The sequence below is a fragment of the Orbicella franksi genome, chromosome 2, assembly GCF_964199315.1.
Source record: "Orbicella franksi chromosome 2, jaOrbFran1.1, whole genome shotgun sequence".
NCBI classification, from domain to species: domain Eukaryota; kingdom Metazoa; phylum Cnidaria; class Anthozoa; order Scleractinia; family Merulinidae; genus Orbicella; species Orbicella franksi.
This window is the reverse complement of record NC_138146.1, coordinates 15,816,058-15,832,428: the sequence shown is the minus strand read 5'-3', so window position 1 is coordinate 15,832,428 and position 16,371 is coordinate 15,816,058.

Genomic DNA, 16,371 nt, shown 5'->3' with positions numbered 1-16,371 from the left:
AGCTAGTTTAAAGCAGGTTATTTACAATTCACATCCATAACACGGCATTCACGTTTGTGGCGTGATATCGCACGCTAGTCCGTGACTGGTTAAAGAAAACAGTTTGTTTAAATTATTAACCAATCAAATGAGCCCAGAGGTAAACATCAACTAATGAAACCGTTAGATAGATTTGTTTTCGTACCACGTTAGGTGTTTTAGTTTACTTCATAGCCTCACCAGCAATGTTTTACATACTCGAAAGCTGGTTGTCTGGGTAGTGTGATCCAATCAGTGGGCCAGTGCCCGCTTTGGCTTCCAAAACAATTGTTTCCAACCATTTTGGGAACTACACGTTGTGATTAACCCTGCAGGTGTTCTGTGATCAGTTAACATTTTTGTTATCAAATTGAATGCAATTTTTTACTTTCATAGACCATAGACCTAAACATACGAAGCCGTATGCGTTTTTCTTTAGTATATTCCGGCGACTAACAAACGACAAATGCAACCGATTGGTTAACAGGAAAAAGTCACATAGACTCTCTTAGTTGTACCAGTCCGTTTGCTAGTTTGCTTTTATAATTCGTCGCGTTAGCCAGTTTCAATCAATCGAATCGACAACGTGTTAACTTGATATACTTTGATAGCACAGGAAGCTCTCTGTATCAGTCAACTGATATAACGTAATCTTTTAAACCTCAGGCTTTTAAAACGAATTTAAGGGTAATATGTTTAATGTCACTGAGAGTCGAAACTTTGTGTCCGCGGATATTCACATCTTCTGGCTCTGTCACTGGAGCATTCGCCTTCATTGAAGAAGTTAGTTTATATGCTGGTTTTATTACTGCGATATTTGCATTCGAAAACTTGATAACAGACAGCACTCAAGTTAACGTGCAGTGGTAGTCGACAATGAACCTCCTCAGTACTCCCTAAAGGTGCGCTACCCTCGGTCAATGATGAGGGCCTCCCAAGGGGAATAGCATGTTCCCCTGTTCCCTTGAAAATTTCACCTTTTTCCCCCTGTTTCCTATTAACAAATTACATTGTTCCTTAATTTGTTTTGTCAAACTTCTCTTTAACAATAGAGAGATCGTTTTTTCCTTCAAATGAATCTCCAAAATATGCCTTGTTCCATTGAAATACGTGATCAAGTTCTCTTGATGTGAAGTTTTATATGAAATAATTCATATTAGAACTGCGGTTGTAGATGAAAGTGAAGAATGATCATCGCAGTAAATTTTTCAATTTAAGCCACTGGAAAGAAGAAGCCTGACAAAATAATGATTCTTCTAAATAATGATTCATTCTTCACATTCATCTACAACCGCAGTTCTAATATGAATTGTTTCATATAAAACTTCACATCATTTCACTCCTCACGGGAAGATATGAACTCAATTAGTTGACCTCGCTCCCAATGTGTGGCTTCATCGCTCAGTTGGTAGAGCATCGCACCGGTATTCGCGGAGGTCACGGGTTCGAATCCCGTTGAAGCCCTGACTTTTTTCAGGCTTCTTCCTTCCAATCGCTTAAATTGGAAAATTTACTGCGATGATCATTCTTCACTTTCATCATGTTCTCTTATTGCCCAAAACCCCTGTGAGGCCTGAGTGATCGCATCAGATACGCTTACTAAGTGGAGTAGCGGAGCCGCCCTCAGGCTTTTCCTTTAGCTTAGTCCCCACTCCTTTAACTAGTGATTTTTGACTTTCCCTGTGTTCTTGCCCTCTAATTAAACCGATGAACGAGTCATTGCTCTCCATGACAGATGCAATTAGTTTGACTGCAGGCTGCAGCAGTAGTTATGAACAGCAATATGCGCAGTTGGTGCCAAGCAATCGCGGATGCAAAAATGCATGACCGAATAATTTTACTATACGATAAAAGTCATGGGATTTATGTACGTTATGTTCGTGCGTTAATTTGTTAGCAGTGAAATATGCACATTTTGAAGCAAATCCGACATTAGATATAACAGACAGTGTAGAAGACATTACGTTTTGATTCAAGTTTTTCACTTATTGTTTTTTGCATGTCTCTGACTGTTCTCTCCAACTCGTTCCCAGTCAAAACATTCTGCAGTAAATATGCCTGTGCTCTCAACAAGCATATGAATTGCGTTTCTTTTGCCATTTTAAAGGCCGTTGCAAATGAAAACAACGTGACAACGAGAAGCAAACCTTTAAGGTTATGTTACACGAGCCTAACTTTAACGCTGGTTTTTAATCCATGTTACACGAGACAACGTTTGACGCAACTTTGCTGCAGCAACGGTCAGCGACGGTATACGGTATGTTACACGAGACGATTTTTAACGCAACTTGCAAAATTCTTTTGCAGGTTTTTGAATCGCGTTCAAAAACTTGCAACATGTTGCCCCAACGAGATGTTGCGTTAAAGATCGACTCTAAAAATCGGGTCGTGTAACATTACTTTAAAAGTATTGTCTAAATGTTGGTGGCCCGATGAAAGCCATCCGAACGATTTCTCAAAGTCCCGTTAGCGTTCTTTCTTAACTATCAAACATAAGATATTTAGTGCCTACCAGATGACACAAACGTACTTTTCGAAAAGGCCGATTGACCAAGGAGAGCAAAGTAGTAAAAAACCATTTTTTTAACTGTTTTCTACCGCTTTTGTGGTATAGCTTCGCATTAGACTAATTCTATGGTCTATTTCATCGTATTTTAGTTTAGTTCAGTATATTATTTATTTACTTTATAGCTCCATACGATTAGGATCTTTGCTATCTTTGCTGAGTTATTATTATAAACATTCTGAATAAACGACTTGCATCAAAATTAAAATCTTTGATCTTTCCTCTCTGCGGTACATCAATGAATGAGTTGCCTGTAATCGGATACCCGTGTTTGCGCAAACAACTCTGGGATCGCCAGGGGGCAAACATTGCAAGTCGCTGGAAGGAAATGTATGGCAAAAAGTTCTTTCGACGCCCAAAAACATGGTTCTGGGGAGAGATCAACGCTTTTTCGCCGTTTTTTTTATCGCGAATGGATTTTGGCAGTGTTGATACATGGAAAATGTAAGTTTTTGTTTGAATAACCGTGAAATAAGTGATGAAATTTATCGATAAACTCCCTTTGCTTGCGTGAGGTTTATTGTGAAATACATTGAAGAGAATATTGAAAATTTCAATACACGCCTGATCTCGAGAGGCTACCCGGAGCAAATGATAGAAAAGACCCTCCGAGAAGTTAAATATAAAGACAGAAAAGAAGCTCTGAAACAGAAATCGAAAATTGCAGAAGGAACTACTACCCTTTGTGTCGGGCAATTTCACTCAACCGTCAATACCAAACTTTGGAAAGCATAATCACGCACAAATGGAACTTTTAAATACAAATACTCAGAGATAATTTTCTTATTTGCATGATCAAGAACAAATCAGCGGGCGATAATGAATTTTTGAACATATGATCATAAAATGCTGGAGTTTGTGTTTCAGACACGGAACTTAATTCTTTTGTCTTCTAAACTTATTTAGTGACCATAGTTTTGATTGAAATCTAACGTAAAGATGCGCTTTGTTTTTATGGCCCCCTAAATGTGAACTGATTTAAATATTTCATCCTTAGTTCGTAAAGTTTTTTCTTAGGTCTTGCATACTTTTGAAGCATTTGTTATGTAGAAACAGTCTGTTCGTAGATGCCGCAGACTAGCGCATGCGCTAGGATTGTATGAAAGATTGCCGACAAGCAGTGAGCACGTGCGAGCCTACCACTGGAGTACAATATCGTGATTAAACAACCTCTTCTTACGATGCTAAATCCTATCAAGATTCTGAATACAAAATCTCACCTCCCTGACTTTTCCAACCTCTTTATTTTGTCAGCGCGAAACTGAGAACACGGGCTAAAAGAACTGCGAGTGAATAGAGTAAACAGAGCTAGGGCACGTGTCAGAGAGTTTTTTTTCCTTATGCTTGTAAGGAGTTATGTAACGAATGAGCGCCATGTACCTGACCATGAACATGAAGAAGCACCCTACAGGAAGAACTTTAATCTCTCCTGTTATCACCAAAGCTTGGACTTGATATAACCAGATCAATTAACACCTAGTTGTAGAAAAGTACACTTATTAATGTACATTCAGTGCAGGCGAATTGTTATATTAGGATTCGTTTCGTTACGCCGCCCAACCCCCCAATAAACTTGTATTAAGTAAGTAACAGAATAACATTATTTCGTGTATATATTTATTTATCATTTGTTATGTACGTAAACTAATTGACTATTTGATTACGAAGGAAAAAAAAGAAATAAACAAATGGCGAGGAAATCCAATAAAAACATTCTGTAGGTGTACCAAGAAATCCCTTTCATTATTCAAATTCGAGAAGTTCATGAAAATATATGGGATCTCCTGTTATCTGGCGAAAACCGACTCTTTTTTGACAAATTGAGAACGTGGATTAAGAGGTGCTATTAGGGGTTTATGCTAGCTCTTTTGTCGTAGCTTTTTTCTCTTAGATAGTGAACTTAGGTGTTCAAAACACTGAAAACATTCTCTCACGTACGTGAATTGGGTGACAACGTTAGTGACTAATAAATGAGATAAGTTTTTGGCGTTAAGCCTTCTTCCACCTTGTAGACAAGTGAGAATTTTTGGGGGGAGATTTTTACGTCGTTGTACTATTAATCCTAAGGAGACTTACTCACTGTAATCATTTCTATTTTTATTTAATTTTTGTTTCATTTCCATCAAAATGTAATTTTATATATTTTTTGTTAATACAAAAACAGTTCATTACGTACACGTACAAGAGGACCACACAAATATATCCTAAAGCTTTAGGAGAGAAAAGTACTTTGCGATAAAACATTAAATTAAGACAAATTTTCAAGGTTGTATTTTAATGAATAGCTTACTGATAAACTCGTGAAGGGAGATGGCCTTGCTATTTAATTTGTTTGAGTAAATATAATGGCGTATAAATAAGGTGGTGTAGTTAAATTTTCGTATCATTTTTTTGACTTGGGAACATGAAGTGGCATGGTAGATAGCCAGATATCCTCTGGTAGGAGAAATTTGGTGCACATTCGCTTGCATGGTTGAACCAGTTCAAGAGGTTTTTGAGTAAACAGCTAAATGCATAAGTGAGATATTGTTTGTTGCTGATAAGTACGAAGGGGTCTCTTGGAATAACACTTATGTTCTATGATGTTACTCAATATAATAGAGCAAAGGTCGGCGATTGCAGATACTTATGCGGCGTTTTACAATTGTCAGCTGGAGAGGTCGAACATAGTCGTCTTGGGTTCTTGTTCTACATTTTCCATTTGTCATTGTTTTAACTTGGCAGTCAATTTGATTCTGCGTCTTTTTCAAAACAACGAAGCGTCCAGCATTTGCTCCGACTAGCAAATGTAGCATACTGTTGATTACAACTGTGGACTATGGGTGGGCGGCCGATTCATTTAATCGTGTAACAAAATGCAGCAGACTAGTTTATCAGTGTGGCACACTGTTGATAACAACTTTAAACTGTGGGTGAGTTGGCGCATCATCTAATCGTTTAACAAAAAACAGCCGACTTCCGCTACTAGGTATGCATATAGGAAATCAACTGCATGTCCACGGAACTCTGAATCGAAGGAAGTACACCGGTATGGCAAAACTTATGTCTGCATATAATTTCGCCATTTCTTCAACATCAGAATGAAATTCTGACACTATAATTCTTTCAAAATTGCATAAAACTTAACAAAACTGCACTTGCCTTTTTCAGTTATACTTTTCGCGGAATTTATGCCTACGCAATACATAACCTACCTGTCGAAGAACGGAAATTCATTTTAAAAACTGAGCTAATATCCTAAAATGAGATATATCGAGATATATGAATGGCTTGAGCTCCATTGGTTATAGCAGACAGTTCCATGCTTAATTATCATCTAAAATTGAGAAATTTGGAAGGTTGGTGATTGTTTTATTAATTTTTACGCCTACTTAACGACACTTGGTGTTCGAGTTTTAGAAAACAAATTATGCACTAAAAGCTTTCAAATAACATTTTCAGATGTAGCTCTGTTGTGATTGGTGCAGCTGCTTTGATAGACAGCGGTCGTGTAGGATGCTATCTCGTTGGGTGTTTAGAAGCTTTGACAGGTTAAAAGGTGAATTGAAATTGTCGACTATTCGGCCTGTCATCGTTTGAAAAAGTCAGTTTAACACCTGCAATAGGTTTAGCCTTGATATTTTTTTTTTTTGCCAACCAAACATTTCAAGTTCAACAGAAGTGAAGTGTATTTCTGTCAGTGGTTGTTGGAAATGTGTTTGGTAAGTAAGTAAGTACGACCTAATAAATTATGCTTTCAGTTTTGTCCTTGTCGAAGATATAACATCAGATAGCGAGCTTCCAATTGGTATGGGAAAAAACTCCCCGAGGCAAATGACTTTTACAGGAATGAAATTCATTACTTCTATCTGCTCAACTCCATCAATATGGCTCGCATATTTGAATTGCTTTATCTAAGTCGGTATAAACAAAATTTAAAACGAGGACATCTGGAGAAAAATCTCAAAAGGACTAGTTGTTTTATGTTAATTTTCTAAATTGACTCTGCCACATTTCACGGGGAGTTTTTTATTTTACGCGAACAAAATCAGGTCTTAATTGCACCAGCGTGAACACAGATATAGTATACATATATGTTTCCCATGTCAACCCTGATGTCACTGTTTTGTAATTTTAGATGGAAAGCGCATTTATCGGTTTTACTGGCTACGCAGTCAATATCGAAAATCGCAATCAGTGTAAAACAGAAACTAATTTGATTTCTCTCGGAAAGTGAAGTTTATTCATGCGACAAACGTTCATGTTTACTTTGCGCTCGCAAAATTGATAAACGATAAATTGGAAAAAGTGTTGCTATCATAAGATGTCGGTTTCTTTACGTTCTAAAGCTATCACAACAAAATATTAGAAAATTTGTAGATACTTTCTTTGACGTAGAATGAAACCGCACTTAGTCTGTAAATTGCGCGTTTGTCTTTATTTACTTTTCATCTGCATGCAAGCGGTAACTAAAGACCAGTGCAAACCTTTCTTATTCGTGGATAGTTTGGGCTGCGCGACACTATTTAGTGATTTATAAATAGGGTAGTAATTCTTTAATCTCGTGATGAAATTGAGAAATTGAGAAATTTCGAACCCAGTGAACAAGTAATTATATTTTGGGGCAAACGAGCTCGTTAAAAAACCAGATGGTCATCGTATATGGTAGTGATTTGTTCACTGTTTTGAACTTCCTCAACTGCGTGCGGAAACCTATCACTGAAACAATATCAATACACTGTCAAACAGACACAGTTCACGAGAGTATGGAAAATCATAAATTAGATCGACCTCTTTTGGTACTGCATCAAATTCTCAGAGCTGCATGAAGTGAAATTTCACAGTTACTGAGAAGAACTAGTAATTTTTGCTTGAGGGTGAAAATTTTGAAAACCAAACAGCTACAGACCCCATAGCTGATGGAAATAATTAACAACCTCTTCTACGTGATGTGTACTATTTCATTTTCGAGAATGCAAAGAAAAGCAAACAACTGGCAAAGGAAACAAATTATTCCTGACGCCTTACTTAAGGTGACGTCACAAGGTACAAAGCCAGCATTCCTGGTTTCTGGTTAAAGTGCTTAAGTGAATCAGATGGTCTGTGACATTAACTATTTACTCGCTACAATACCACATTTAAAGTTATTGTGACTGTTGTTGACAGTTGGCAGCGTTTTGACCGATTCGTACAGCTATTAAAGCGCCCTTAATGACCAAAAGAGCCTGCTTTCTTCCCAATCTCAAATCGAATTGACAGATTGAAGAGTGGTATTTACGTGCAGTCGCCGCTAAATTCAGACTGAATTTTTCCTGCGAAAACGTTGAAAGTCTTTTAAAGCTGACGCTTTTGGGTGAGTTGCGTTTTGATTCTGTTTTGGCGTAATATTTACTGACACAAGTTGGGGGTTTTGTAATATTAATCCAAAATTTCCAAATAAGAATCGCGCGGTCGAGTTGAGTAATAGGGAATATAATTTTAGTATTTGTGTAGTATTTCAACGATTTATTTTAGATGAATTTAGTTTTAATTGTCTTGGCTTCATAGTCACTCAGATCAGTTGGGATTTTTATGATATTAATGCAAAATTTCCAAATGACCATCACTCGCTCGAATCGAGTACACGAACAGGAAGTGTCTTTTTTGTGGTTGTGAAGTATTTCAACTTTGTAGATGTCGAACAATACCAAATATATTTGAATTTTCGTTTTTCAGTCAGTATATCAAAATGCCACTCCCGTCAATAAAATTTTGCGCGATTTTTTTGGTGATTTTTCAAAGGAGAACGATACTTAGTTTGTTCCTAGCATATTGGCACATGAAGCCAAAACATTTTAATATAATCCGCCCGTAATTTTTAGATTTGATGGTCACTGCATAGCTTGTAAAAGTATTTTTTGAAAATTTAGGTCCTTATTCGTTCAAGTATATCACTTTTACTGACTGCCAATCAATAAAGAAACTACGTATCATAAATTAGTTTAAAAAAAGAAGATGATTTCAAATTGGTTTTCGTGCATGCGGAAATTGTATCTTATCTATGTAAATATCATTTATCTTCCTAATGGCTCACAAACGAAAATATATTAAATGTTAACAGCAGTTCTCCATTCGTCAATTTGTTTTCTTTGCCAAGGTTGAATGGCACTGTGTGAAATATAAAAGAACATTAATTTAGAATTTTAAGGGCCGTATTGTTCGCCTATATCCCTTGTACCGTTAAACTCCAGTCGATAAATGTAGTACGTATAACGATCATACAAAATTGAAAAGTTCCTGAACCTTTCGAAATGGGTTTACGTGCAGAAATTATATTTTATTTATATAAATAGCATAAACAACATTTATCAAATTTACGCTCACGAATTAAACGATAATGGCTACTTTGCAATTAGAATTCGTCGGTTCTCTTTGCGTGCAAATGAGGGCTTTAAAACTGTCTGTGAAAGTTTTGGTTGCGACAGTATTTTTCTCATAGCTACACAGCAGAATATTACAAATGGCTTCACCAGAAAAGCGGTTGTTGTCTGGAAGGAAACAAATTCGATTGTTCAGGATCAACCTCTCCAAGACAAATATTAAAAAAACAATGATTAACTGGTTTATAAATGGAGCATTATATATTTAATTTTTTCACAAAACTGAGACATTTTGAATCAACCTAAAGCATAAGAAGTCGTGAAATAACCAGATGTTTATAGTTCATTCGTCCGTAACTCACGGCCTTTTGGGCGAAACTCAATCAACAGAGCCTGCCTCAAGGCTAATAACGCACTGAAATGCAACTGCGTTTCTTCGTTCAGTTTAAAATCATCTAATGAATGACTTGATTGACGACTAGATTCTCTTAACAAACATTGAAAAAAAAGATATCACAATGTGTAAGAGGAATTTATGTGTCGGGCTTGAAATTGACAGGCCTTAAATAAAGCTATTGACCCTTTAATTATTTGTGCAGATGCAAACAATCTCTTCCCCACGGTCTTTTTTTATCTATTTTGTTTTCAAGCAATTAGATAGAAAGTTCTGGGGAAAGCACAACTCCTGCATGAGGCGTTTAAGGGCACACGAGAGAAAAAATAAGTCACTAAAACATAACTCTAAGTGCATGGAGAATCCCAATTTCGAGATTTCTGTTGAACAGAGTTTGAATTTGGAAAAGGCATCATTTGCAGCGGAAGAGAGCTGTTTTAGTTGGGCTCTTAAGAAGATATTTGGCGGACGGATCAAGGGACGATGGGTTTTAATTAGACTGATGCTTTCCCCAAAGGCTCTCAGGATAACTTATTTTTCTTGGCCAGCAGCATCTTATATGTAGTTTTCGAACGGCAAACGGGAAAGTAGTGCCATTTACGCCGGAAGAAAGCTTCTCTTTCATTGGACGTTTGAGATGATTTGCGCGACAGATGAATCAGTGGATGATGATGGTTAATGATACTGCTTATTAAGGCTGATATTTTCCCAAAAAAGCTCGAAGGTTACCAATTGCAAGAAAACGAAGATTAAGTCAACATTCATTTTAATCCGTCAAGTTTTGACCATGATTTTTTCGCTCTCGAGAACAACTAAAGTCAAAAACAGTGACAGAAGAGAAACATAGATTAACTCAGAACGTTTAAATCGTGTGAAGATCAGTTACTGGTGAGTACTTTTACGCGAGTTGGGTGTTTGATTTCTGCTTGGCATCAACAAAGATTTGGGGGAAGTTACAGTGTTCTTGTAAATGCATAATGAACGTTCACTCATAGTAGTAAGCTACTCGCTTGGTGTTTGAAGCAACGCTTGACTTCTGAATAGGGTCGTAGTATTCTGGTGGTAAATCATGCAGAAAGCGTCCGTGCAGCCAGTTCCCTTACGTATCAGTAACCAACTATAAATAGAGTTGTTAGTGCATGTCTTATTACTTACAACAGGCGAGATGATGTGGGGAAAAACAAACGAACGAACGAAGCCCTTGCCCTTAATTTTAAATATAAAAGAACGATTAAATGGTTTGACCGTCAACTCGATATTAAACTGCTGACAGTCAGTTTTTCTCACGAAATCAGGCAGGGATTATGAGGTGAGACATGTCAGACTAGACACGTTTGGGACGAGAACCCCACGAGGGGTACGAGTGGATGGGGACTCAGTTATAACAAGTACAGTATCAATGTTTAGCTGCGTATTAAGATAACTGCTCCAGATTTTACTAACATCCCACAGGAAGCACTCTTAAACTCTTATCAACAATGTGTGCATACCAAGAGCGTTTTCTTTGATTGAGCACTCATAAAAAGAAGAGCGTCACTGTTTTTTTTTTGGTTATTCACCTTGAATTCTCAGGGTTAAAAGAAAGCACTCTCAACACCAAAACATGCATCAAGAATTCCGAGTAGAGAGTGTGCATTTGATAAAATGTGTCAGGTTTTACTAAAAGCGTGCTTGAAGTGATGGTATTCAATAAAAAGTAGTACTCAAGTTTAGTGTTTGATGAATCTAGTTTTCACTGGTGCATCAACAGAAGCCGAAACCGACACACGCAGACCCAGAAAGATGCTGATATATAGCGCCTTTCGTTAAGAAAATGTTTTAACGAAAGACGCTACTTAACAATACCTCACAGCGTTTGCGTATGTTGCATATGCTTATGCTTGAGCGCTAGCAGGGAACCAGCCTTTAGTCTTGGAGGTTCTTATGTTATTGTCAGTTTGATTCAAGCTGTAGGTTTACAATTGTCGGCAAAGCGCATGCATTGCTCGCAGAAATTAGGAAACAAAAACATTTTGAGGGATAGTTTTGCCTGCTTTTAATCTTAATTTGATGAATCTTCCGTTGCTAAAAAATGATTTCAACAATTCCAAATTAAAGAAGCAAACACTGTACAGGAAGCAGCTGCCATTGGGTGACTTGATAAATACCGAAACGTTACCGAGGCAATACTCAATCAAAATCACAGGTTTGGGATAGACCGCGGCGAGTTTCTGAAAATTGATTCTATTAATCAACTAGTATTAATAAAGGCTCTTTTGCTGGCCATCAATCTCATTTTGATTCTCGTCATGACACCTTGAATAGACAAGCAGCTTTTTGTGTCAGTTTGACAAAAAGAAGAAAAATCGTCGAGAAAAACGAACAGCTCGCCGGCAAAATTTAAGCGAACTAACGGATTAGTAAACAAGATACTTTCAAAAGTAAAATTTATTTATATTTTACCATGAAAACATGTATAGATACTTCAGACTCGACGCCGTTTTGCTTCATTTTAAAAAAATGTTTATCAGGAAATAAAATAGCATCAATTTGATTTGACTTTAACCGTGACAGTACGTTTTCCATTTCTGAATAAATGGTTTTAAAACTGTCAACTTAGTCTTCATAGAATTGTTTGTGAACTCACAACCGGCAAACCTAACGGGCCATCTTTTCAGCCTTAAAAATCATGATTTGAACAAGATTAGCCAAAAACGCTGTTTGGCGTTTATGATTTCTGGTGGGTTTTAGGTTTGTTAAACTTTTTCGGCATATCAGTTAGAATTTTCAGGTTGTTTCACGGCGAAACATTTCCCTAGTGAATCATCCAAGGAAGTTCCTTAAATAAATGCCGCAGGACGCGGGCTGTTTGCAACTGAGCTCTAGTGGAGACAAAAGTCTGGGCCATTGTTACCCACACAATATCGTCTCTTTTTTCCTATTTCAGTTGTCAGTTTTACATTCTATCGTTAGGTAATTACCACTTGTTATAACTTCCTTCCTCAATCTGTTAATCTTCGTTCGTAAAATCAAAACAGGCAAGGCTTTATTTTGTACAAAAGAAAACCAAATCGCAAATAAATTATGGATAGCACTAAACCAAAATAGAAACCCCCAAAGTATGGAATGTTTAAACTTTAGGACGCCTTTTCTTGAAATTTTGATAGTGAGAGACTTGATTAATTTACAATAGGCAAGCGACTTTCTGTGTCCGTTTGATAAATAGGGAGTGCACTGAGTAGCTAAAATAACGCAAACGGAAAATACAAACAAATCTTTTCATAAACCGTAAGATCCACCGAATGTTTATGTGACAAAACATCTTACGAAAAGAAAATTAAAATACGTTTACATTATTACAAGTAACATTCATAGAGATTTCGGGCTTAGTCTCGTACCTGCGCACTTGTGAATTTCATTATGTCAATATTACAATAGGTGGTTTTTTGAAACATTAGTTAATTTGAGAGAAGATGATTTATTTAAAGTTAACGTGATGATTTTAAACTGTCTCATTTTGTATTCTTAGACTTTAAATTACTTCAAAAGCGTCTGTGAACCTGAACATCGCTTCTTAGGTAACAACTGACGAACCAACTTAGCGATGCCCATTTCGTAGTCTTCTTAGTCTTCGATTAGCCTTAAAGACATGCAAAGATGATTTGGGGAGTTATTTAGTTTTTCTTTGTTACCTAGACGTCAGTAGAACGGGTTTTCAGTTTCTAAACTGGGCGAAAATGTTCCACTAGGAATTATTTTAGAATCTTCCCGGTGTGGGTTGTTTGGCTCTAATGGCGCCGGCAAGTCTAAGAACTTGTGACCTTGCACATTGACATCTTTTTTGCCATTTTCAGCTGTCAATTTTAACATTGGGTCGTTACACATAATTACGACTACGTATTGGACAGAATGCCTTGTATTGCATCCAGTTTTCTTTACAAACCAACCTTTTATTTAACTCCACAGAAGAGGAACTTAGAGGGAAAATCTCAACCACAAAATCGCTGTTGTGCAGTAAGTCATTCTTGTAGCTAAAATAGGGTGTTACAATACTTACAGCTGGGTCACGCAGCTTTCGAACCAAAGTTCCTTTTGTCTTTTCTTAGATGGTCTGCGAGCGGGCTCTTCAAGAGGAAGGAAAGAACGAGAAGCCAGGAGAGGCTCCTTCCCTTTTCTTCCTTTTTTTGTGCGAAGGGCCGGCTATTTCTCAGAATACAATCAAAACTGAGATTAACACCAGAGAAGCTAAAGCGCTAGTAAATTTGTACTGGAATTGAAGTACTTGTAGATAATGAAAAAGCTATAATGCGGTAGGATTCGTGAGAAATTAAGTTATTTAATAATTACATTGGGCAAGAGACATGAGCGAACAGTCATCGACGCCGTAGCCGAGTTGGTTATTGGTGGCAGAAAATTAATTAAGGGATTAGTTTTATTGTTTTAGTAGAAAGCTCTGTGTTGTATGACTCAAAAATTGTATTACCTAATTTTCCAGCAAAAATGAAAAGAGATGCCTTGTTTATATCAACGCCACGCGTGTGCGAAACTGACTATCGGCGAATTATTTAACAATAGCAGAGCCAATCATATTTACGGACTCGCAATAGACTATGCACGCGAGATACGGGACTAGATAGATAGAAATATAAAGGTATCTTACGTGAAAGTAAAATTCATTGTATTACCACAAATAATATGCATGGAAGTATTTCAGAATCGGTCGCCCTTTGACGTGTTTGTGAAAATGATCACTGTTGCCAAGGATGCGAAACCTAATTCATCATTTTGCATCCACACTTTTTCTCGGCCTCTCTACTGGCCTTGCGACGATGCTTTACGTCTGGATAAAGGAGAACGAACCCACGATTAATCCAAGCAAACTTCAAACATTTGATTTGCACGAACATGTAAAGTATGAAACCGCTAACTCAATAATACACTTTGGGAGTAGGTTTTGCCATCACTAGAAGGAAAAAATGACTACAAATCGCGACAAACGTCCTTGTGCATCTTAATCCGACAGACCAAATGAAAATGTGTTGGCGAAATGTTTCCACGCAAGAGACTGCTCTTAGTGCTCATCCTGTCTTATTTAATACCAATAATTGTTGAATCCTAGCTGATTGATAAAGACTAGTAACTTCCCCCCCTCCTATAAAGTTGCACACTAGCAGTTATTACTGCTTTCCAATATATACACTACATTGAAAGGGAGAAGGAAAGAAACATATAGATTTAGATCTTATTGATTTGTTTATGTGTTAGGTCTTACTCGTTGAAAACGTTAATAAATGTCCAAGACGGCTTTTGTTTTGAAATGTGGGTCAGATCTGATAGTGAGAAAACGGTAATTGATCTCTGGATATCAAAAAGGACATGTGAATCTCTCAGACTTTAAATCTTATCTAGACCAGCAATGATGTTACACGTTTTGGTTTGCGAAGTAAACTAGAAGCTCTTTGGTGCATCGGCAAAATGTCGGCACTATGATTTCATGAAACCAGTTACAGGTTAATGTTTTATGACTGGAAAAAATTCTGGCCTTAATTCCAGCTGCAGTTTTTGGTTTTGGTTTTTAGCAATAACGGTAATCTTTTTGCAACTTCTGACTGAAGGGCAGGCACGCGGAAAATTGATAAAAATGATGTACTGGGAGGATTCCTAACGGTTGGATTCAAGGATAGGGTCTCTTTCTCAGTTGAAACTCCCGGTAACTTTATCGCCCCAGAGCCATATCTTAAGATGTAAACTAAGGCCGGAATAGTAGTGTGGATTTTAGATCAAAAGTCAGTCCATTCTCTCTCGTTTCCTGACATTTTTATTGTTGTTTGAATTTCAAAACCATTGAAGTTTTCCTTTCTTGAATGTAAAGACGGCAAACAAAAAAACAACTTTTCGGGACCGCTAACTACCGCAACTTTCGAAATGGGGTCCAAGTCCCACGCAAGTTGTGCTTCTCGCATATGTATAAAGTTCTGTTTAGTGCCTATCCTATACAAATTTACTAAAAAAAAAAAAAAAATGCTAAGTTAATAGCGCTAAGTATTAAGGGTGACTTTCTATAAATATTTTGGATAGGTGTGCAGAATGAAAAAATCGAATTTCCCCAAACTTTGTCCCAAGAAAGCCCTCCTCCAAGGATCTCCTCTGTCACAAGCTTAATCTGAGATTTTCACTTCATTCCCGTGATCAAGCCCTTCTATCCGTGCCAAGAGTGAAATGCACCCACTTTGTTTTCGCGCCTTTTCTGGTTCGGGTGCATTTTTATGGAACAATTTGCCCTTGGCCGTACGATCAAGCTCGTCTTTGCACATTTTTAAAAAAACGATTGAAAACATCTTTTTAAAATCCCTTATGACTGTTTATAATTTTTGTAAATCTTAGTTACACAAGCCGTTTTATATTTTTGTCTTTTTAGCACATTTTATGCTTTTTATAGATCTTTGTTTTCTTTTGTTAGCTTCTTTTTATATGTAAAGCGCTTTTGAATATTTCATAGTATTAGCGCTATATAGATGTATAATTATTATTATTATTATTAAAGCCCTCTGGAAACTATTTAAGAAAAGACAACTTTTAGTTCTTGTGGATTTAAGTTTTCCAACTAAAGCGATTTTCTAATTTTCACCCTTGGAGAATCCCTCGAACCACTGAAAAATGTGCTTCGTATTTGCGACGTGTGTAAAAAAACGAACACAAATGCCAAAAGTGTTTCGACATTACACAATTTAATGACCCTACCTTTGCAAAGTTCCGTGATTAGAATCTGAAAAGATTCAAACCTGAAGTTTGAAAAAATATACCCACGTAAACAGCATTATCAGAGCTCGATTTTGGCAAATTTGAACGGCAAATATCCCTACCTGGTACATGGATTCCGTTGTAGAGTTCCAAAGAAAAAGTAAGGCTTATAAACAAGTTGGAACTCCTTTTTAGGGTAAAAAAATATTACTTTCGATGAAATTGCTGAGAGAAGATGAAGAATAACTATAAATCATTAAAATGGGGGAAAGGGTCGCATTCAGGCTAAAATTTCAGCTGCTGTTTAGGTTATCTCTTGTATTCATGAAGACAAA